Raw genomic sequence first — 23,856 nt, forward strand, 5'->3', positions numbered from 1 at the left:
CCTGCTGTTGCCCTTGACTTGTTTAACACTTTATTTGGGAGAGTCTGGACAGCCAACATATTAATATTCTGGTCCCTTAATCTGATTTTTTTTTTTTTTTTTTTTTTTTCCACTGCTCAAGAAAAGTGGAGAGAAAAGGGTAGGTAACTTCAGACATGATAAAGTACAGAAGACTCTTCAGCCACAATGTGAGAACATGAAGAGAAATAAGTAGAACTTTTCCTGAACATGGTTTTACCAATACTTCTTTCAATTAAAATGTAAGTTTTGAGTAAGTTTAAAAATGGCTGAAAAATGCAACAAAAACACTTAACCGGGCAACATTTTTTAAGCCAAATACATTTAAAACGAGTCTTGATATTCTTTCCGTGTGATGAAAATACCCTGTTGTCTTGGGTTCAGCAGTAGCAGTCATTTTTCTCCTTCTTGGTAGCTGGTGCAGTGCAGTGTTTTGACTTTCGGCTCAGGAACAGAGCTGGTAACAATGATGTTTTGGTTTGGCCAAGGACTTTGTGAACCTCATGCTCTGCCAGGGAGGAGGGGAAGGCGGGAGGAAACAGAGACAGGACACCTGACCCAAACTGACCAAAGAGGTATTCCATACCACAGCACATCACGCCCAGGATGTAACTGAGAGTTACCCGGAAGGGCTGGGAGTCTGCAGGGTTGGAGGAGGTATCAGTCGGTGCTTGGTCGGGCTGGGGGGGGGTGAGTTATCGGTTGGCTGGTGGTGAGGTGATGTATTCTCTTCCCTTGTTATTACCTTTATCATTGTTATTATCGGTAGTAGCAGTAGTGATTTGTGTTATACCTTAGTTACTAAACTGTTCTTATCTCAACCCATGGGAGTTGCATTCTTTTCAATTCTCCTCTCCGTCCCTCTGGGAGTAAGGGGAGGGAAAGAAGGGGGGGAGTGAGTGAACGAGTTACCTGACTGGGTTTAAACCATGACACCTGTCTTGGACTGTATTTCAGCATGCTCGCCACTGCTGCTCTGCATTGAAAAGAATGACAGCACTTGTGTGAATTGTGTCGTCACAACAGAGTGGTATTTTGTCCATGTTAATATGCCACATATTTACCTAATTCTTGGCTAGGCTTTTCAGAATGCTTGGAGACTTCTGCTACTGCAGCCTGGCCCTCCGCAGGTAAGGCTTCATGCTTGAAAGATGACAAAGTTAAATAGTGTCTTGTCTTGTAGAATAAGCCTTCAAATGATGGTTGGTGGTGCAGTGTGGTTGCTATGGGTCCCGGGGTCAAGCATAAAAGGGAAAGTTATCTCTCTCAACAGTATGTATTAATAACAAAATCTCATTTTTCTGCCACAGAATGACTCTCAGCTATAGCCATATGATGTGTCCTCAATACATTATTTTCTTTTGCTGCTGTACATCACTGTGGGATGCGAATTGCTGTGATCTGTTACTGCTACCTTTAACACTGCATTCTTTTAAATCAAATGACTTCTGAGTTATCTTGATTAAAACACTTGAATGAATAAATAATGTAGTGGACATAACATTGAGGGAGAAAATAAATAGAGTTGTAATTCCCGAGAGGATATATTTTTCTCACTTTTTTGTTTTATGGATTATGTAAAAGAAGTAGCTCTAATCACGGTGGGGTTTTGTAATGTTTTCACTTAGTAGTATTTACTTTGATCTGTTATTATGCTTCACAGGCGATCCTGATATTTAGCCTACAGTATCTTTCCATAACATACAGACTAAAGAAGATTTGCAAATGTTCGTTTGCTCCACATTTTCTCCAGAAAATAAGCCTGAAATTCAATGATTCAAATTCATAGCTCTTTGTACTTGTTTTATATGGAGGAGAGGTCTGTAATGCTGTACCAACAGTATGTTACTATCTTCAGTCCTGAGATGTTGTGTTGCAGACACTCATAACAACAAAGATGGGACAAAATCAAAATATTTCTGAGAATGGCAGTTTAAAGGGAGAAGTAGTCATGCTAATTCAGACACATCTGCTAAGCTTTGGGGGATGGGCATATTTACTTAATGAATAAAGGAAGAAAGGCACAGCTTCTTTGAGTTATCTCAGTGCAAAACCTGGAGTAGGCTGTTCCTTGTATGTGATAAACCTGTGGTATTAAGCATACATGTTCAAACAATACAAGGAAGAAAGTAACAGGATTTATTGGTTTGGCTTTTTTTTTCCCCCAGCCATGTAGCCTTCAATACCTGTCTTATTTTCCCAACTGAGACAAGGAGGCAGCAAATGAAATACAAACCTTTGTAAATAAGTATAATCAGTTTTAAGTAATGTTAAATTTGATGGCTTTGTAACAGTAGCAATGGAAAATTACTGGGGTGCATCATTCACAGAGAAAAATTAAAAATAGGGTGCAACTAGAGAACAAACAGTATTCTTGTATAAGATAAACTGCTGTAGTTAATGTAGTTTTAGGTCCTTATGACCTCAGTACAAAATAAGTAAGAAAAACAGGATAGAAAAAAAGGACATAGGGATAAGGAGTATCTGGAAATGGCAGGTGTCCAGGATGGGCTGCAGTTAAACTAACTGATAAGCAGAAGGACAGGATGATTGCTATGTCTGTAGTGTTAACAAACCAAATAAGCTGGTATAAACATCTACTGTGCGTGCTTCAAAGGCTGCCAGAAATGAAGATTGCTGGAAGAAATAAACGACCCCCAAAGACCACATTCTTGTACACATGTGGGGAAACTTTCTAGAAGAATGATGTAATACATGAGTAGCCTCATGAATATGCATGTATGTACATAATGAATATGTATACTTAGTGACTATATGCAGATGGCTTTTTTAGCAATTCAGAGAGACACACTAGGAGGAGCTATCCCCTGTGTCTCCTGGCGCTTCAATAAATACCTGCTTGTCAACTTAAACTTTGTTGGCTAGTTCCTGGAGATTTCTCCGAATCACAACTACTAAGGCCAGGGTCCTCATCCTTGTTCTCCCATGACATGAACAACTTACAGAACGTCTGACTTCTGCAGAGGTGTGACAGAATGGATAAAAAAATATGTATATGCAAAGACCAGAGCCACCACCCTTTTGGTTCTGTTCCTTTTGCTATAGGAAAAGTTTAGTGATAATAAACTTATGAGTGCAACACTACCTTAAAACAAGAAACACAACGCCTCAACCTGGTCAGCTGCCCAACCTATACCTTTTTGTTGATTATTCCCTAGCAGAAGATAAATAACTCCTAAAGAAAACAAACAGTTTTAAATTGAATTTTGCCCTGTCAAACACAATAGCTCACTTGGACCACAACCAGGGCCTGGGATGAGGATAGCTCCTAACAAGAGAAAATTATGCCTACTGCACAGTAAAGAAGTGAGAGTACAGAACATCAGACGATCATTATTCAGTCTGATTTCCTGGCAAGAACAGGGTGCGACCAAATAAGATTAAAGTACTGGAGGGTGAAACAAGTTTGAAGAGGTTGACATTGAATTTTGTACATATCAGTGTAAATTCTGATATACAGAGGAATGAAAAGAACATAATGCACAGAGGTGTTTCATGACAGGACTGTTCCTCAGATTCCAGCCTTTGTCCTTCTAAAAAAAATCCATCAGTCCTTTCAGCAAAGGGTGTTTGTGGATTGTTGGTGATGGGTGGGAGGGGAAACTAAGCCTGATTCACTGTGACAAGAATGTATATGCATATATGGCTCCTGTGTGCTGTCATAAAAGAAATCAAATATAAACTAAAATGAAAATATTTTTTAAATATCTGTGATTGGCACAGATGTGCTGTGTAATGTATAACATTTTGGATGCCCTGACAGGAACCTGTCTCTGCAGTAGCTCCTCTGTTAGCCCTGTGATCTGGCTACTCTACCTGTAGTCTGAGGATTTTAACTTTGTCCTGTTTCTCAGGATAATCTTGTAGACACTGAACTAGAGCATATGCTAAACTGGATTGTTCTCTCATTTGCCATAATTATTAGAGTCCTTGTATAAACAGCTCAGTATGAGTTGGTGGGGACAAAAAGTCTTGTCACAAACCTGGGAGTAGGTTTCATTCCTTGACCCGATGGAGCACACCCCAAGGGAAGATGTTCTCCCTTAAGCTGGAGGTGGGACTTTCAGTCTGCTCTCCCGTGTACTGGATAAATATCCCAATAGCTGCTTGGGGTGACAGCTGATGAGGGCAATGACTGTGGGGTCAGTCACAGTGGTGGCAGCGTAACCCATTTTGTGATCAACTATTACATCTAGCCCTTTGCTATCTCTGAAGATGCTCAAGTGGGCAAGAAAAAATTTATTTAACAGGGTGAAGAATACAGTGTCTTGAAGAACGGCGTTGATTGAAAAATAGGGTTGTAAATAAGTAACTTCAAGGATGTTATGATTTGTTAGCAACTATAGAGAAAAGGATATTACTAAGATAAACTTTGCCAGAACCCCATGGTGGTTACTGATACGACAACAATCTTAAAACAAAGTGGTGAGGAAATAACCACCAGGGGTCCCAAAGCTCACTACCACATTTTAGTGTGCATGTGGGAGGGATTCTCTAAAAGTATGATGTAATATATGTAATCTAATGAATATGTATGTTTAAGGACAATGTAATCACAGTCTGGTTGATGCTTGGATGAGACACTCTAGGAGGAGCAATCCCACATGTCTCCTGGCGCCACAATGAAGAATACCTGCTTGTCAACTTAAACTTTGTTGGCAAGTTCCCAGAGATTTCTCTGAATCAATTTGGCACCCCAGATGGGACACTCTGCTCAGCTGCAGGACCCACTGAGGTCAGGGCTCCCTGGGGCCACTGGGACAAATTTCCCCAGAGGGACCCCTTGACTCATTCGGATCACTGCGGGAGCAGACAAGGGCCATCATCATTATTGTAAAGGTATTCTTTGGATTATTTTATTTTATAGCATTCCGTAAGGCATAGATGTCCTATGCAGGAATGCCAATTAGCGTTCCATAAGGTGTAGGAGATATCTAATGCAGGAACGTGGTTAATATTCCTTAAGATGTATGCAGGAATAAGAAAGTCTTCCATAAATCAGGACTGAAAAATTTCGTAGGTATACCCAGCTGCTAATGTCCTTTTGGTATACAGGTATACATTCTGAATTGTTTCATAAGGCATAGGAGACATCAGATGAGGGAACACGGTTGTATTTTTCTGGTATCTGACCCAATTTCTGAAAACCGGTATTTGATGCTGTGCTTGAGTAATTAATGAATGGCAAACTGTTTTTATTTTTATCATGTTGCTAATTAGTATTTGTGTACTTGGTGTATGTTTTTGTCTTTGTTTTCAAAACTGTGAGCAAGTGAGTGGAATTTTTGGGATCCTGTGTGAATGTGTATAACGTGTACAAGGAAAACGGGATGAAATGATGTATGTAGGTATGTTTTTCACTTTAACAAACCACACGGAGTGGCAGATGGAATGCAAAATTAATACAGCTCTGCCAGATTCCTAATTTTGGCTTTGGAAAAGGAGAGGAAAAAAACAGAAAGCTAAGCTGGAGAGATGTTGTTCAGGCTGTGATATTGGGGGAATGATGTTTAAAGTTAAAAAAAAAAGAGTAATCAGGAAGGTAGGTTGGAGGATTATGCATCACAGGTACCTTCGAGAGGAGCACCCTCGGCATCTGCCCCATTTGTTATTGATAAGGAGGAAGAGGTTGCTGTCAATGGCAACAGAGCAGAAGGACCTGAGAGTCAAATTGTAGAGAGCATATAGGAATTGGGAACAGGTAGAGAAGAAAAAACTGGGTCATGCTATAACCACAGCTACGGTGGCTGCTCTGGGGCAAGTAGAAACTGGTGGAGGGGACTAATGTGAGAAAACAAGGCAGAGGTAGAGGAGGAATGTCAGGCAGAGGTGAAAGAGTGAATTCTCCTGTGGGATGGGATCAGTGTGCATACGGTAAGGAATCTGGATGTTGGAAGTGACACTGCCCTAAAAGGAATGCCCACAAAGTAGCTCCAGTGACTGAATTAGAGCTAGACTGACGGGGACCTGGGGAATCTACCTTAGCAGATCCACTGGTTAAATTAAAGTTAGGGACTAGAGAAAATGAAGTGGATTTTTTAGGGGATAAAGGAGCAACATATTCAGTGTTTAATCGGAGAGAAAAAGAATTTGTTACAGATGTGGGAGCTACTGGCCACCAAGAAAAAAAGCATTCCTTCTGAAACCTCTAAAGTATAAATTGGGAAAACAAATAGGAATGCATAAATTTTTATACATGCCAAAATCTGTATTAGGGAGAGAAGCAACATTTTTATACATCCCCAAATCTGTATTAGGGAGAGAAGCAACATTTAAAGAAGGCAAAAAGGAATTAAGAGTTAAAAATGATCAGTTATTTGCAGTTTTGAGTTTATATTTAATTCAACAGAAAAGCAAACAGGAGAACCTCCCTGAAATAATAGATATACTTAATCAGGTATATCTGGGAGTATGCACATCTGAAGTTCCAGGTAAGGTGAGAAAATGCTTTGCCTATTAAAGCAGAAATCAATCAGAGGGGAGCCTGCCCAATTGGAATAAAACAATATCCCTTAAAACTGGAGGATCAAAAGGGAATCAAAGAAATCACTGATAAATTTTTAAAATATGGATTATTAATTGAATGCAAATTGGAGTATAATACTCCTATCTTGCCAGTAAAGAAATCCAGTGGAGAAAGTTACAGGTTAATTCAAGTTCTCAGAGCAATCAACAAAATTGTGGAGGATATTCATCCAGTAGTAGCTAATCCATATACCTTACTGACTAAATTGAATAATAATCAGAAGTGGTTTACCATTCTGGACTTAAAGGATGCATTTTCCTGTCTGCCCCTGCCAAAGAAAGTCAAAATTTATTTGCTTTCAAATGGGAAAACAGAAACAGGAAGGAGGACACAGGTCACTTGGACGATGTTACCTCAGGGATTTAAGAACAGTCCAACCATTTCCGGAAATCAATTGGCAGGAGAATTGGAATCCTGGGAAGCACCCACCCAGACAGGCACTTTACTACAATATGCTGACGACCTGTTAATTGCTACTGAAACTCAGAAAGAATGTATTCAATGGACTGTAGAATTGTTAAACTTTCTAGGACTAAAGGGATACTGGGTATCTAAATCAAAGGCTTGACTAATTTGAACTTGAGTATCTTATTTAGGATACGAAATAACAGGAGGACAAGAGAACTTGGAGCAGCTCGGAAGGAAGCAATCTGTCAAACACCACGACCATCTCTGGTTAAAGATCTCTGGACATTTCTGGGAATAACAAGGTGGTGTCGACTCTGGATCCATGATTATGGTGTTCTGGTAAGACCCCTATATGAGCTGCTAAAAGAAAATCCAACCATTCTAAAAATGGACAGATCAAGCTGAAGACGTGTTAAAAAGTTTAAAGACAGAATTCAGGAGAGCTCCAGCTCTTGGGCTCCTGGACATAACCAAACACTTTTGGCTATATTCCTATGAGAAACAGGGAATAGCCTTGTGGGTTTTGGCTCAAAATTTGGGACCTTATAAAAGAACAGTGGCCTGTTTTTCAAAACAGCTGGATGAACCAAGTTAAGTCTGGCCTGGATGCCTGAGAGCAGTGGCAGCAGTTATCTTAAACACCCAAGAGGCCTGAAAATTTACACTGGGACAAAAGATTACCGTGTTAGTGACACACACAGTATCAACTGTCCTAGAACAAAAAAGGTACTTATTGGCTATCGTCATCACGTTTCTTGAAATATCAGGCCATCCTGGTAGAACTGGATGATGTGGAAATTGTGGTCACTAATGTTATGAATCCAGCATCTTTCCTTCAGGAAGTTCTCACCTAACCATTGGTTCTTGATTGCTTGGCCACTACAGAGACAGTATACTCCAGCTGACCAGACCTGAAGGAGGAACCTCTGGAGGGTGCAGATTCCTGGTTTACTGATGGCAGCAGCTTTGTTAACGACAGTAAACAACAAGCAGGATACATCATAACTACAACTTCAAAGGTAACAGAAGCTAAACTATTACCCTCTAACACCTCAGCACAAAACACAGAAATAATAGCTCTGACTAGAGCCTTGGAGTTGGCAAAGGACAAACGGATAAACATATTGACTAATTCCAAATATGCCTTTGGTGTAGGTCATGCACATGGAGTGATTTGGAAAGAAAGAGGACTTTTAAATACCCAGGGAAGACAAATTAACATGCAACAGAAATTCTACGATTGTTAGAAGCTGTACAATGACCTAATGAAGTGGCTATCATACGTTAGAAAGGACATCAAAAAGGTAACTCTGATCAAGAGATTGGAAATAATTTGGCTGATCGTGAGGCTAAATGGGCAGCAGAAACAGAAAGGGTTGAGGTGATGTCCTTAATTTCTGATGGTAAACTGGTAATTGAGCAAAATAAACCTAGGTACTCTAAAGAAGATATGAAACTAATTGAAGACTTAGAAGGACAGGAAAATGAAAAGGATTGGATAAAAATACCTGATGGGAAAGTAGTGATCCCCTATAATCAATTATGGAAGTTCATACAAGAATAACATAACAAAAATCATTGGGGAAGAAATGCCTTGTATAAGCATTTAAACAAGCAAATCATAGGAAGAAATTTCTGTACCATAGTGCAATTAGTGACAAAACAATGTCAACTATGTCTGAAAAATAACCCTATGACTGAAAACAGGAATCAGGTAGGGACAATTGGAAAAAGGAATTATCAGGGACAACAGTGGCAAATAGATTTTTCTGAATTACCTAGAAAATGAGGTTATCGATATTTGTTGGTATTGACAGATACTTTTTCAGGGTGGCCAGAAGCGTTCCCTTGCAGGGCAAATAATGCAAAACAAGTGATTAAGCTATTAAATGAAATAATATCTCATTTTGGGAGTACCAACAACTATTTCCTCTGACCACGGTACACATTTCAGTGCAAAATTACTACAAGAAATCAGCAAGAAATTGGAAATAAATTGGCAATTACATGTCCCATATAGGCCTCAGGCCAGTGGGAAGTGGAAAAAATGAATCACTTAATCAAGCAACAGCTTGGGAAGATTTGTCAAGAGACTAAGTTATATTGGTATCAAGCATTACCATTGGCCTTATTGAGAATCAGAACAAAACCTCAGTCAAAGGAAGGAATTAGCCCATTTGAGATTCTATATGGAAGGCCATATCAATCTCAATTTAAAGGAGAAGGCCTTCAGGAAGTAGAAGGATACCTTAAACGGTTCTTGGTAAACTTGGGAAAACAGTTAGAAGAAATAAATGGCAGAGTGTTAGGGACCAGGGCCAGAGGTTTAGATTATCCTATCCATCCTTTTAAACCAGGAGATTGGGTTTTTATTAAGAATTTTGCAGGTGATCCCCTAGAAGAGAAGTGGAGCGGACCATACCAGGTATTACTGACTACCTTTACAGCAATGAAGATAAAGGAACAGTCTGCTTGGATACATTGCTCAAGAATCAAGAAGGCACCAGAACCGGATAAACACCAGAACTGAGAAAGAGTATGGTGCGTTGAGTCTTTAGGACCCACACTTATGAGACTACATCGATCATAATTTGGACTTGTATAATAATACGTGTAGAAGCAGGGAATCAAAATCTATATCTGAGATTGATACAAAATGTTACCAGCGTCTTGAACAAGAGTGATTGTTGGATCTGTACTCAGCTACCTAAATCAGGAGAGAGACTGGGCATTCCTTTGCCAACATATAATACCAATATTATATACCAATATAATATATTGGTATAATAATTATTATATTATTAAGAATAATACCAATTATAATTGGCCTCCCTATCCCATTTAAGACAAACTGGAATAGATGAGATGTGGAAACAAGTTAAAATATTTCATGAGGTGGTGCAGGACAACACCTCCTGGGTACTTGAGGAAATATGGGAAAAATTAACATCACAGGTACCCAATCTCTCCTAGTTGAGATAGTTTTATTTTACTGTATTGGTAATAATAGGAATGGTTTTGATTATATGTATAACGGTCCAATGCTCCTTGTGGTGTTGCAAACAATTCATGATGAACTATGATGAATGGAAGAGAAACAAAATTAAGCATCAAGTAGAAACAGGGGAATACTTTAGGAAACTTTAAATAAGAATGGAATAACTCAGTTGTGATAGAATTTGCAATAGGACAAGAAAAGGGGGGGATTGAAGAATAGGGTGAATGGAAGAATCAAGGGTATGGAAACCATTTTGTTCTCAGCTTTGGTAATGACCATGAAGTATCCCACTTGAGTGGATCCAAATTCAGCACCTAAAAAGGCCATTAAACTGGTAACTCTTCTCTGCATAGCTGGTGCCTGCCTGTTCTGGTACATGCCCCTGAGGGGGGACCCTGGGGCAGAAAGTTGTTCTTGTGCTGAATGCTCATAAATGATCTGAAGACCAGTGAAAATTGATGCACCATTGACAAATTATGATTTGGGAGCTCTTTATTCCTTTGTGAAAATGATTTTACAGCCTACTGATGAAGCTCATAAAAGCACAATTTTAATATGCCTCCTGCTGTGTTTTTAATTCCCTCACTGACAGTAAAGAAAACTCTTACCAACTTTTAGGACAATTTATACTATAGTTTTACCTTGATAGGATATTGATTCTGCTGAACATTCCTTCTGCAAAATAATGAAGAAGCATCTTAAATCCAGTTCACTGAGGTTATGTAGTGATTTTTTTACACCTAGGAATTATTCTGCTGGTTCTGTATTCTGATAGCAGGTACAACCTAGGAGGAATGGTTCAGGCTGTTCTGTGGAAAAATCTTCCTGCTCTTTCACTTTCTTACTTCTTGATTAGATTTTCCTGACACCTAATGGTCTTCTTGTTTGGGAATTTTAATCCCACATTAAGTTACCAGAAATTTTCCTAGTAACCAAAGCTATTGCTGTATTTATATAGGAAAAATTTGCTCATGGAAAGTGGTCTTGGAAATCTGTTTGTGGCCTGAATAAATATAGGAAGCTCTACATTTATTGCACTAGCTCTTCACTTGCTTTTTTGTTCAGTAAAAGTAGTTATAAGCTTCCGCCCTCAACCCCACAAATAAAAAGCCTCCAAAAGAAGAAGTACAATGTAAGCCAAGTTGTAAAACTGAAAAACCCTCTTACACCAAAGTTGGGGGAAGCCCAGTTGCATTGGTGAAATTCACTGGTGTATTAAAGTACATTAAACTCTCATCCTACCTTATGTGGAGATAGCTTTCATCCTTTGAGAAGCCCTGGGCTGTGGGCACTCACACATGGTCCACAGTAGCCTTGTTCAGGCAGCCCCATTGCTTCAGTTCACTTTGGGCTCTTACTGAATGCGATCAGCAGCTGGGACTATCTGCATATAATTTTTCAACATTGTGAGCAGGGCCTGAGTCTCTGAAAAGGAAATAAAGACTTCAGGATTCATCCCTGGAATAATGGCAAATTCAGGCATATTTCTTTGCAATGCAAGGTAAACTACCTGTATTTTTCAAACAAATAATTACTGCTTTCCCCTACACTGTGGAGGCTAACAGGCTCCCAATCATATGAATGAGGTAATCTTTCAGCAACTTAATACTAAATTTGAGAACAGCTGAAATAAGTAAACCACTTAGAGGAAAATAACCTCTCTGTGATGGCCCTTTCTCAGAAACACAAGATTTGATGTTCATCACCAGCAAGTGTGTAGAGAAACAGCTGAATGGGAGAATCTGTCCACTCCCGTAAGTACTTAATGGGACACTTATTTCCCTTTGCTAAAGAAAGACTGGTGACATCTGTATTTAGTTGAAGCTAAAGGCTGGGGGAGACAAGGGAAGACTGTGCTGTAAAGCAAGAGGACAAGACTAATGTTCCTTTCAGTTCAAAACCATCCTCTCTTTCTCACCTGAAAATCTGCAGGCCTCAGCAGAAGACAGATGCTTGAAGTACTGAAAGACTAAGGATAATCTAGTTGTTAAAGGAATAAGGACTGTGGGTTTGGCTAGGAGGTGGGAATGAGCTCATAAAGGAGTGTCTGATTATACTTAGGAGCATATAAGGTTAAGGATTCATCTACTGCTACTGAAGTGTATGTTTTTGAAATAGGGGTCTTAAAAACAAACTTTGTATCTTGTTTTTGGACAGTGTTAATTTTCTATGACTGAAGATGACAAGTGGTAACTGTTTTTTACTTTTTTTTTTAGATTTGGAGGAAAATAAAAATTCTCTGTATAATCCAAGAGGAAATTTAATTCCCAATTTGTTTTCACAGCAGGTTTTCAGGTGTGTTATGGTCAACTCCTTCAAAACACCCCCAGGTGAGCTGAAATTCATAATAGCAGATACAGATTCAGGAGGAGCCTGTAGGAGCTTAAACCCCTAAAACTAAGAATCAGACAAGTTGTGAAACAAGAAGCACTTTTAAAACAAGAAATGAGCTGGTTTTAGTGCTGCTCTAAAGTACTAGGAGAATATATTTGTTGCTATGGAACAGGCAGGTTTTCATAAAGCCAGAGAAGCTGAAGTAATAGTGTGTGGATTTTAGTCCAGTTCACAATTTTGTTACCGCAGCCATTTCTCATTGAAGTTTATTTCTGCTAATACTGACACGTTAGTCCTTCCATGTATGTCGTTGTGTGCTACTATGACTTACAGGGATTTACATATCACAATTCTATAGTCTGTACTCAGATGAAACTGATACCAGGGTTATTTACAATCTGTTCAGGTCATGGTTTTGCCTTTGGTAAAACTCTGCATAAACTGGATTTAGGTTGAGTGATGTTTCAGCGCAAGCACAACTTCATGATAATTTTTATCACTTGTGCTCCCTTTTCTGCTAACAGTTTGCATTAGAGAGATTTAAATTACAATTGCCCTGGCAAGGTGGAAAGTGAACTAGTTGGTTCTGAGGCTGAATACTGTTCAGTTATTTAATACTGGTGTGCACTCTTTCTAGATGCCAGTAATGTAAATAGCCATGACCATTTTTAAGCTGTGAGTTTGTGTGAGTATATTTGATTATAACAAGGGAGAAATTTTTTCTGCAGTATTGATTTTTATTTTTTTTTTTCCTTCTGGGTACAGCACACATTGAGGTAAAGGAAGACTGATATAAATTGCCAATATATAGTAGATGGGTTCTGAATCTTTCAGAAAAGAAACCTGAGTACTAGCATGAATTGCTTATACTAAGGGGCTTAATGTGGGCTTAATACAGGCTTAATACTAAGAAACAGCTAAAAAGTAAAGTGTGGATTTTTTTAAATGCAGATAAATACAGGTATGAGAAATAAAAAGCCACTGGAGAAGGGGTGGGGAGGGTTTGGAGGTTTCCAATGTCTCATTGAAAGAACTAGTAAGAAAGAACTAGCGTAGGTTGGATTGGGAAAGCAGCAGGGAAGAGGGGACATAAAAGCTGTATGTGGATGATGATAATATCTAAAGAAAAAATTCCTGTGATCCCTCCGACATATAAGCCTATATATGTCCCAAATATAAACTGACTCCTGACATGTTATTTTGTGGGAAAGGCTTGCTGGGGTGTGTTTTATCTTGCAGAAATGTTTTTAGGCATCCTTTTTTCTTGAACTTCTTGAAATATTTAAGGTATATTCTAGATAAGATATATGGCAAGATTAAACTACTCTTATCACCTGTGAGACTCCCTATTTTCCTAAACAATGGAAATGCACTTTGGTTGAATTCTTTTCTTAAAAGGCTGTTTAGGCTGTGGAATCCATTTCGTGGACTCTCCAGCAATCACGCTGAATCTTCAGAAATCATTCTCCAAAAGGCAGAGTCCCTATATAAGAGAGGAAAGCATTTCACTTTTGAACCAAGCATGGAAATTTTATATAACTTATAAAGTTGAACAATGTCTTATTTTGAAATAACCTTATTCCTCCTCTGTGTTTAAAAAACCCTAGCAATCTAGCTGAGCTTTGTGTAATTTGGTATTAATGGTGAAGTTCTGATATTGGCTTAAATTTGGTAAAAGCAAGTCTAAGATAGCTCCAGAGCTTTCTATATGAGTATAATAGTGATGAAAACAGAAGGAAAATATTTTTCTTTTTTTTTCTAGTTCATAAATAATTATAATCTTGTTTATCTTTTTTATTATTTTTATTATTAGGAGAAGTCTGTCAAACTCTGAAGTAATGTCATGGGCAAAGTAGTAGAATTTGGGTTGTGTAGGAACTGGTTAATAATCTTTGACTTTGCCCTTGGAATTTCTTCTCTTCTATTGAGTTTTTTATTCTCCTACAACCACTATGTCTCCTTACAGGTATTTAGGTAACAAGAAATTGTGGGTGAGTGGGGGGCTTTCCAAATCCTGGAGGAGAGGAGAAATAGTTTTATTTATAGTTTTTGTCTGTCTTTCTGTATGAAAACAGAAAGCTCCTTAGATGCTAATTGCAAAAAAGTTGTAATTAGACTGTGTCTAAACGTCTCTAAAATTACTGTTTAGAAGAATCGGCTTATCTGATCTCAAATAATACACAAAATAGTGAGACAGGCAGAGGGATTTGTGGGTTGGAGACAGGTTTGAATTTGGAAATGAGCAAGGTTAATCTCACTGTGATTAAGAGACATTTGGAAAGCTCCTTGTCATCTATTCATAACACTGTGTTCTTACATTTATTCTGGGCAAAATAACTGTTTGAAAACATACTGAAATTTGAAAAACTTGAACATTACACAGACTAAAAATATTTTTTTATGCATAAACTGTGTAAGATTAGAAAATTAAATAGTTGGGAACATGTTACATCAAGGATTAATGGTGAAATACTTGGGTTTGTTTTGTTTTTCCATGCTAATGAATTCACAGTTTTATTTTAAATGCAAAGAGTAGATAAATAGTACATTATAAAGCAGTGGAATTACTGAATTCTCTATTATTTATACAGAACTTGAAGCGGAACTTTGGATTTTTGGGTGCGTGTGGCATAGCTTTCAGATCACTTATAAGTATGGTGGGATAGCAGTGAAGTGCCTGTTTTTACTAAATACTGAGATATGTTGTTTGATTGTTTTCTCTAAGAAACACTTACTGATAGGACATTGAGGCTATTTTCCCCCTTATCTACGGATTTTTGGTATATTGAGGGGGTAACTGCTGTGCTTGTGAAAGCTGTAAAAGTTTGTGAAAGCTGTTTGAGGTTGGGAACATCTAGTTAATTGCTCTTTCTCGGAGAAGCGTACAGTGAGAGAGGTATGTCAGCAATAATTTCCATAGGGGTACCTGATGTCACCTGCTGGGATGAAGGCTGGTCTTGCTGGCTACTTACAGCTATGATGCAGCCACTGTGCACTGTACTGCCCAGTCAGCTTTTAACCTGCTTCTGCTCACACATGTGCAGGTGGACATGCATTCACCTCAGCCAAGCTGCTCTTATTGCCTGTGGGGAGAGAGCTGCTGAGATGGTGTGGTTTAAGCCCAGCCGGTAACTGATAACCACCCAGCTGCTTTCTCATTCTCTCCCTTCTTCCTCCCCCCTCGCCACTCTGGGAAGGAGAACCAAAAGAACATCATTCCCATGGGTTGAGATAAGAACAGTCCAGAAACTAAGGTATAACACAAAACCACTACTGCTACCACCAATAATAATAATGATAAGGGAAATAACAAGGGGAGAGAATACAGCTGCTCACCACCAGCTGACTGATACCCAGCCTCACCTGAGCAGCGATCTGGGATGTCCGGGTAACTCTTCCCAGTTTATACACTGGACATGAAGCGCTCTGGTATGGAATATGCCTTTGGCTAGTTTGGGTCAGGTGTCCCGCCTCTCCTTCCTCCCAGCTTCCCCTCCTCCCTGGCAGAGTATGAGACTGAAGAAGTCCTTCATCGGAGTAAACATTACTTAGCAAGTACTAAAACCATTGGTGTTATCAGCGCTGTTCCCAAAGTTGAAAACACAGCACTGAAGTATCTACTAAGAAGGAGAAAAATGACTGCTACTGCTGAACCCAGCACAGATGGCCAGCTGCTTCTGTGAGTTTCGGGGTATAATTATCTGTCCTGCAGCCTGGTGCTTTGCCCCTTTAGTTACTGAAAAGCATAGTCTGCAGCAAGAGAAAGATGGGATGACAGTTGTGATGCTGAATCAGGATTTCATTGTGTGTATATCCTTATGGAGGGAAGAAAGAGATGTGCAGAAGCTGTACTCGCTGTCAGTGGAAACAGAAATTACACACGCTGTTTTAGGATGATTTGATGGTTTTAATAATCTCATCTGAAGACCTAGAGGCAAGGGGTGACTTTTGATATTATAAGAGTTTTGCAAAAATAAATTGATATTCCCATTTTGAAAGCCTACTCAAGGGCAGACCGTGCTTTAAACACTCTTGTTTGTGAAACTGATATTACACTAAGATATTTCATTGTGGATTTTTGTGATGAGGTGTCAAAACCATCTGAACACTTAATATGAAGTAAAAGACTGGAACATGTCATTGCTGCATATCTCTCGGTTTATCTTTATATTAGTTCAAGGCTGCCCTATCCAAGACTTATTACATTATTCGTAAGTTGGATTTAGGTTTCAAGTCTTTACCCAGCCAAAGCAGCATTAAAATCATATAAAGGACTAGAAATTTGCAGATGTAAAGGGCCTTTTGGTGCTTGATGACTTCAAAGTATAACTCTTACAGACTGATCTTTCCTAGAGCAAAACTCTGGCTGGGAATGGCAAAAACTCTGCCTGGCTGAGTAAGGGGTCACTGGGTTCTCCTCACTGTGTCTGGAGTGGCCAGGTGGGGCCTGCAATTCATTAGTGCAGAGGTTGTGTGTGCAGTGGTCACCTCCTTTCATCACTGAGAGGGAGGTGAAATGGATCTTGCCCAGCTCTGCTGGAGCTGCATGCAGTGCCACTGGGCAGTGAGGCTATTGACCTCCCACATAAGGAGGTGACTGGTAGGGGTAGCTCAGGGAATGGGAGTGGAGCGACCCACTGCCTCCAGAGAAACCAAGAGCAGGCAGGGGATATACAGACCCATGAGCCTGCGAGGGTTCATCTAGGAGCTCCTTCATCAAGGACTGTGCCTCTGTAGGATGCTTCAGTGTCAAATTTGCTTTCTTCTGTCAGTGCCCTGACAGGGTAGGAACATGAGGAGTGGATGTTAGTACATAATGTCACACTGGTTCTGGCATGGCTGCTCATCTGTGGCTGCCACGATTACCATGAATGTGCGCGATGTGCTCTGCAGTGCTTTGATGTATAAGAGAAGCTGGCTGAAGTGATGGCATGGCAGAGGCAGGGCTTTTCTGTTCAAAAGCCAGCTCTGAGCCCCAGCAGATCCAGCCACCTTAAAGCTATCTTCATGGAGCCAAAACTACTGTTATCCTCACCAAAGGTGTAACAAAAACTTCCAGATACTGATGGCTGCAATAGAAAACCCTCCCCTGAAGGGAGAGGGCAAAAGAAGAAAGAAGAATTAAAAACTCATGCAACAAAAGGGAGTTAAACACCTCTCCCGTAGCCTCCTCCAAATCCCAGAGACAAGGGAGTAGATATTACGAGGCAGGTTTGGTTTCTAGCAGCTTGATCTTTGCTTTTGTGTGCGCTTGGCTTTGTGAGCATTCATGTCCTGTTGGTAATTATACTTCTGTTGACACCTGTATTCATGATGACACCCCTATATCGCATTTTCATCCCAGTGTGAAATGTCACTATTTTTGCTTTTGTTTTGTTTAGTGCTAAGAATTTAGCCCAGAATCGGAAAAAAAGAAAAAAGACACTTCTCACAATGAACAATGGGCCATTGATAACCTTGCAGCTTAGTTACTGATCCTATCTCAGTACTTCCATCTGTCTCCTTCCTCCCACCCCTCTCTTCAAACAGACAAGGTTTTCTTTCAACAAGTTGATGACAGAATAATTTCTCTAGGTTGATTGTTTGCCCCACATGGCCCTCTGAAGATCATCATACAAGTAGAGGGAAGCAGATCAAAAGGCTGCAAGAAAAAGAGGCAGAGGATTGAAAAAATCCATCATAAAGGCTGCTCAGGTTTCAGTCTAATGATGAACAGGCTCGTAAAGTATTCTGAGACCTGTCAAATTTTCCCATCTAAAATCCAGACCTATTTTAAAAAGAATTTTCATAATGAATGTGCCTTTTCCCCCCATCCACAGGCTCAGAGTATTTTCTGAAGAAGTTCTGCAATGCTGAGGATTCAAACATTTGATCACATGCAGCAGCACAAGATAGATGGAGTACAGCTGACTCAACAGCTACAGGGGATTTGGGTAAGTGCCCACCATGTCAGCCAATAGAACTTACTAAAATATTGGTAAGTATCAAATTATTTGTGACCTTTTAAAGAAAATTCTTAGTTTATCACTTGTCAGACAAATTTAATCTCACTTGGAAATCTTAGTAGGAATAGCTTGTCAGGGAAGACAAATGCAAGGAATGGCTAATGAAAACATTAATTAGCAAATTGGCATCCAGCTGTGAAGAGTTGTGGTTTTGGTTTTAGGTTATTTTTGTTTGTTCATTTGTTTTTGGGTTTGTTGTTTGTTTTTTGTCTTTTGGGTTTTTTTGTGTGTGGAACTTGGCTTTTACCTACAGGTACACAGGCCAGATTCACACTATTAATGTGAGAGGAAGAAGGTTACAAACCCCTTGCAGTGCTGAGGCTATCAATGTATGTCAAGCCCACTCATGTTGCTCTCAGAATGGAAACAATCAGTTGCTTGAAGGAGGCAATGTTATCCAACTTATGGTGTCAGTCAGCCTATTCCCACAGTCACTGCATTGATGGAGGAAAAGTTTGGTGAGACTTCTTACCTGGCTCCACTGCAATTGAATTGCATGGGATTGCTGACTGGAAATTACATTGTCTCCTGTCACAAAGGTGTCACAAAGGACATAATAATTGCACCACCTTTGTTTATTTTTAAAGTAGTAATAATGACTATATTCTTGAATGAAAATAGTGGGGATTTGAAATCAAGTCTTCAGTTAAACTGACGAACTTACACAGTCCAAATTGACATAGTTAATATAATTGCTTTGTGTACTTCAGAGGAAAACTCTGTCATGGTCTAAGAGAAACAGAAGATATGAGTGTTAGCCATTCTTGCAAGATCTTGATCAAAGAATGTTTTTACCAATGTGTGATGTCTTGTTTTCTTTCAGCCAGGTCTTGGCAGTACCCCTCAATTGAAAAGGACCTCAAAACTTCTTTTAAGTCTAAAATGGCTATTAGAGGAACTTGAAACATGGCAAAAGAAATATTCACAAGTGAATCTTTCTATTTCACAATTGAAGTGATTTTTCTTTCTTTTTTAAAATATATTTTTCTTTAAAAAAATTCTGGTAACAGCTCTCTGATTTCACAGCATCTATGAAATCTGTGATATTACATGCTTTCTTAGACCAAGATATTAGCAGCATTATTGACTGCATATTTATTTAACTTTTAAGGATTAGATAAGGTTGTACTGTACTGCAGCAGGATTCTACAACTTTGCTGCTTGATTTCTGTTCCTAAAAGTAAGGAAATTGAAGTAATCATGATGTCATAAACTGTTGCTGTTTTTTGCCAGGAAAGTCTTATTTTACTGGTAACTTTTAAGCTGCAAACAGATAGCTACAGTATAATCTACTTGCTAGTGACATCGAGCATTATTTACTGAAGATTCATATTTATATTGCTCTCTTCAAAAGCATAAAAAGGGTAATCAATTAGAGTCATACTCATTTAGATCTTTATCTGCCCATGTGACTGCTGGACTCTGGGGTGCAGGCATATAGGATTAAGAGCATCTCACCACTAGATCAGTGTGTTTGAATCCAGACCATGGTTATAGGCAACTGAAGGCCATTAGCATACGATGACTCTTCAGTGGCCTATATCAAATGATTTGATAGTCTCTGCATATTTGCTCAGCTATAGAACCCCCATAATGATCAATGGTCTGATAAGAAAATCTGTAGACTGAATGTGCATGTCTGGAGAATGTGTTTCAGCCTAGGAGCAACCTCTTTGTTCGAGGATTTAGGGACACTCTCTGTACATTTCCCGTCCAAGGGACTTAAGTAATTATTGCTTTTGTGTTTCAGTCCAAGATGAACCTGGACTTGTGTTAGTCTCTCAGTGATTTTGAAATTGCACTGTCTCCACTGAAAGTGAAAAAGGAATGCAATGTAATGCAACTGCAACAGAGAAAAATTGGCCCATTTTGTCTCAGTATTAAATTAATTAGCCAGTGTCTTAAAAACACTCTAGTAGTGTTCGTTACAGATACTTCTATATGAATTAGCCAGTTTGTAGGTGGGTGCGGCATGGCTGGTGGTTACCTGATGATACTTTCTTTGTAATTAGGCTGCTTAAACTCTTTACTATAAATATTCTTTTAAGTGAAAAGTGGAAAATCCAATATAATTTATGTTTTAGTATTTATGATGTCAGATATGCAGTGGCTTTAACAGAAAAATCTATGTTTTCAGGAGGTTTGTATTCTTAGCATTTCATCTTGATTCCAGTTAAGTTGCACTAAAGATTCTAACTTCTAAAACACAAGATTAAAGAAATGCAGAGCTAAGTGCAAAAAGTCAAATTATGTGGATTCTAATGGTTAAAAAGAGGTCTTTTTTTGTCAAGAACTTCTGAATTTGGGCTAGAATGATCTTTTCGAATCACTGCAATAACCTCAAAATCTTATCCTGAATTTCCTTTATTTTTAATTAGGTCTCCTGATGTCAAAGTTTTTCTGATGTAGTCTGAAGAGTGTGAATGAGAGGAGACTTTTTCCAAAATTCTTTAATTATGGTTCAAAGTTTTGACCATAAAGCACTTCCTTCAAGCATGCTTTCCTTTCAAATCTGTTCTCACTGACAATATTCTCCACTTCATATCTGTATGAATGTCCTGTGGGAAACAGTGGCTAGCTCACGCAGGTTAGAAAAACACAATAAAAATCTGTCTTTCCTGTGAGGCTTAGGAGATGTGATTTTTGTGCATTTTTGTATCAGGAATATTAAACTTATTTGTGCTTTCACATTTAATTGCGGTATCTGGGAACCATGGAGTCAGAAACATAATTTCGAACAAAACCTCTAAATTTTTAGCTTATCTGTCAAATACATATTTAGGAACATTCGTTGTATGATAAGATGGGCAAGATTTGGAAAATGCTATCATTTCCTAGGTTAAAATAAATATCTGGAAAAGTTTCAGTAATATTTTCTGTGAAATGCAGGAAGAAAGATCTAAATATCCTACTGAAGTCATCTTTGTTGGAAAGCAAAGCAAGTATTCTGGCAATATTTAAAGTAAAATCTAGCTGTTCCATTACTAAGCATAACTAAAGTAAAATTACTATGGACCAGGGTGAGTGGAAGGGGTGCATTTGAAGAATATTAGTATTTCACTAGTGGATATAGGCAAAGTTAGAATAACTCTGATATTTAGCACAGAGTAACAGGTAAACAGTTTACTCCATGACTTCAACAGTCTTAAGTGAGTAAGTTTAAATAGATCTAGTAAGTCAAGATCTCTGGCTTGTTCAACAACTAGTTGTTCAGTATTTTTATGCTTTAATAACTGTATTTCCCTAACAGTTAACAGTTTTTCTCCTTAGAAGAGAAGGTATTATGTTACTTTATGTAAATCCCTTGGAAATACTTAATATAGTCATATATTCTTACCTTGTAAATATGTGGTTAACTTAATTTCTTTTCAGACCAGATTTCTTTTAATCCCAGTGCAGACAAGTTTTTGTTGTGTATGCGTGTCTGCATCATTACAAGTATAATGTTTCAAAGATTATTATGAATGGTTTTGGAGGTTTTTTTGGGGTTGTGGGGTTTTTTGTTTGGGTTTTTTTGGGGGAGGGTGGGGTTTTATTTTGTGAGGTTTTGTTTTGGTTTTTTTTGTCAGTATGGTACACCAGTTAAATTTCCCTAGTCTCTGAGCAGGCAAAAAGCCAGCCTCAGCTGGAGCTTTTGCCTATCCAAGGCTATGAGATGAAGCACCAGATGGACCTATACTAGTGCATGTCTCTCGAAGCACACCTTTCACTGATTTTGTAGGATGAAAACAACAGCATGCCTGTAAGGCTTCTATTAATTACCCAACATACATATTTAATTCTCACTACCAGTGGTAAGATTCACTGAGCAGTGTCTTTGGGAACCAGATCTAGATTTTCAAGCATTTTGGTGTTCAGCAGGGTTTAGAATGGTTATTTCATTTAAATTCATAAGCAAGCTATAGATTGTTTCCATATAAATAATTTATGGTCTTGAATTTTAGTTGCTGTGTCCCATGTTGGTGAAAATTTAGTCTTTGTATTTCACTAGTGATACTAGTGATTTTGGTGTGGCTTCCTGTTGTGGAAATTTGAACCAGAATTTTTTAAATTTTAGAACCAAAGCAAAACCATTGTATATTGCTTTTACAAAACTGAGCAAAAGTTTGTTCCCCCATCTCTCATTTTCTTTGGACAGTGTAAGCACCTGCTTGATTCACAGAATGTCTTTGCATTTGAGACTTTAGCTATGATTTAGTCTTCATCGTGTAAAGCTCCTGTTTGATTCTGATGGAAGTTTGATTAAGGAGGGGTTCCAAGCTTTGACCCAACATTTAATTACAAAGCTGATGTAATATGGAGCTAGTTCAGGACTCTTGTTTTTAAATCTCAGTAATGGAGAAAAATATGTGACTAGTGAATAAACACCAGTCATTCTAGGACCAAATAATTGATGCTGAAAACGATTTTTATGCCTGACTATGTGTATGTGTCTGTCTTGCATAGTCTGCAACTGCAAATCTTTGCATTCTGAATAGCTGTAAGAGAAAGGTATTAGCTTACCTATAGAACCAAAACTATTTTTGGTGGGGCAAAAATAAAAAAGCAGCTGTTTTTCTAGGGTGAACTGAACTCTGTTCTTAGTTTTATTATTTCATTACAACAAGTGTAATAATTTAACATGTATACGTCTGGGTTGTGTACCTTCAAATGCTGTATTTTTGGGAACATACAGTTTGTTCATAGCTTTCCTCTGTCATCAGCTTTAGTCCTCTGCTTAGGAAATTGCTGACCTTCAAGATACATATGTGTACCTCTGTGTCATGTATATATGTCATGTATATACATGCGTGTGCTTGTCTGCATGTATGTATTTTTTCAGCTTTGCAGGTTTTGCTTGGTGTCAGAAATGGGATGGCACTATAGAGTCTGAAATCAGAAATGTGTAAGAAGAGGAAAGCTATGTTTCAAAGTCTCAGCTCCAAAGATAATCCACAACCAGAGGGAAACTTTGTAATTGAAAAGTGTCTTCAAATTCTTCTTCTCTTGGGTGCCCTTTACTCTGTAATTATCCTTTTGAAAACAGCCAATTATGACCATTTGGTAAGCTTGTCTTCAAGACAGATACTGTGAAGTTCCAAGTCCTATTTTATCTGTTTCAGAAGAGCCAAGGCGATGAAGTAGAAGGCAATAGTGAAAATGTTATCTGAATATTTTGCATGTACAAGTTAAAAAAAGTTCAACAGAAGAATCTGAGGTAGAGAGAGGTAGTCTTCTGGTTTTGTTCACCAAGTTACTTTTAAGTGATAGCAAATGATCTAATATGCATCTAGAAACAAGAGGCTCTAGAAGACCTGACAGCAGTACATTTAATGTACTTCACAACTATTCACAACTTGAGTGCAGGTACCAAAGCAAATGTGGCAGTAAGACAAACGTAAATCAACAACACAAGAAACTATTTTAGGCATGTAAAATACATGTATAAAAACACATTCTTCACTAGCTTTGTTACATAATGTCCTGGGTTCAGCAGTAGCAGTCATTTTTCTCCTTCTTGGTAGCTGGTGCAGTGCAGTGTTTTGACTTTCAGCTCGGGAACAGAG

The 23,856-nt window shown here is 38.5% G+C and overlaps 1 protein-coding gene across 1 annotated transcript in view; it reads left to right on the plus strand.

Annotated features, from left to right (window-relative positions):
* Positions 1 to 23,856, plus strand: part of ZPLD1 (zona pellucida like domain containing 1) — a 112,373-nt gene that overhangs the window by 67,010 nt on the left and 21,507 nt on the right. The window contains exon 2 of the mRNA XM_061454478.1: positions 18,125 to 18,238. The gene's annotated coding sequence lies outside the window, so the exon portion shown is untranslated. The remainder of the gene's footprint in view (positions 1 to 18,124; positions 18,239 to 23,856) is intronic.

This window comes from Pezoporus flaviventris, unplaced genomic scaffold (assembly GCF_033815535.1).
Source record: "Pezoporus flaviventris isolate CSIRO_AGI_PZ_B2104156 unplaced genomic scaffold, CSIRO_AGI_Pfla_v1 ptg000015l, whole genome shotgun sequence".
Taxonomy (NCBI): domain Eukaryota; kingdom Metazoa; phylum Chordata; class Aves; order Psittaciformes; family Psittacidae; genus Pezoporus; species Pezoporus flaviventris.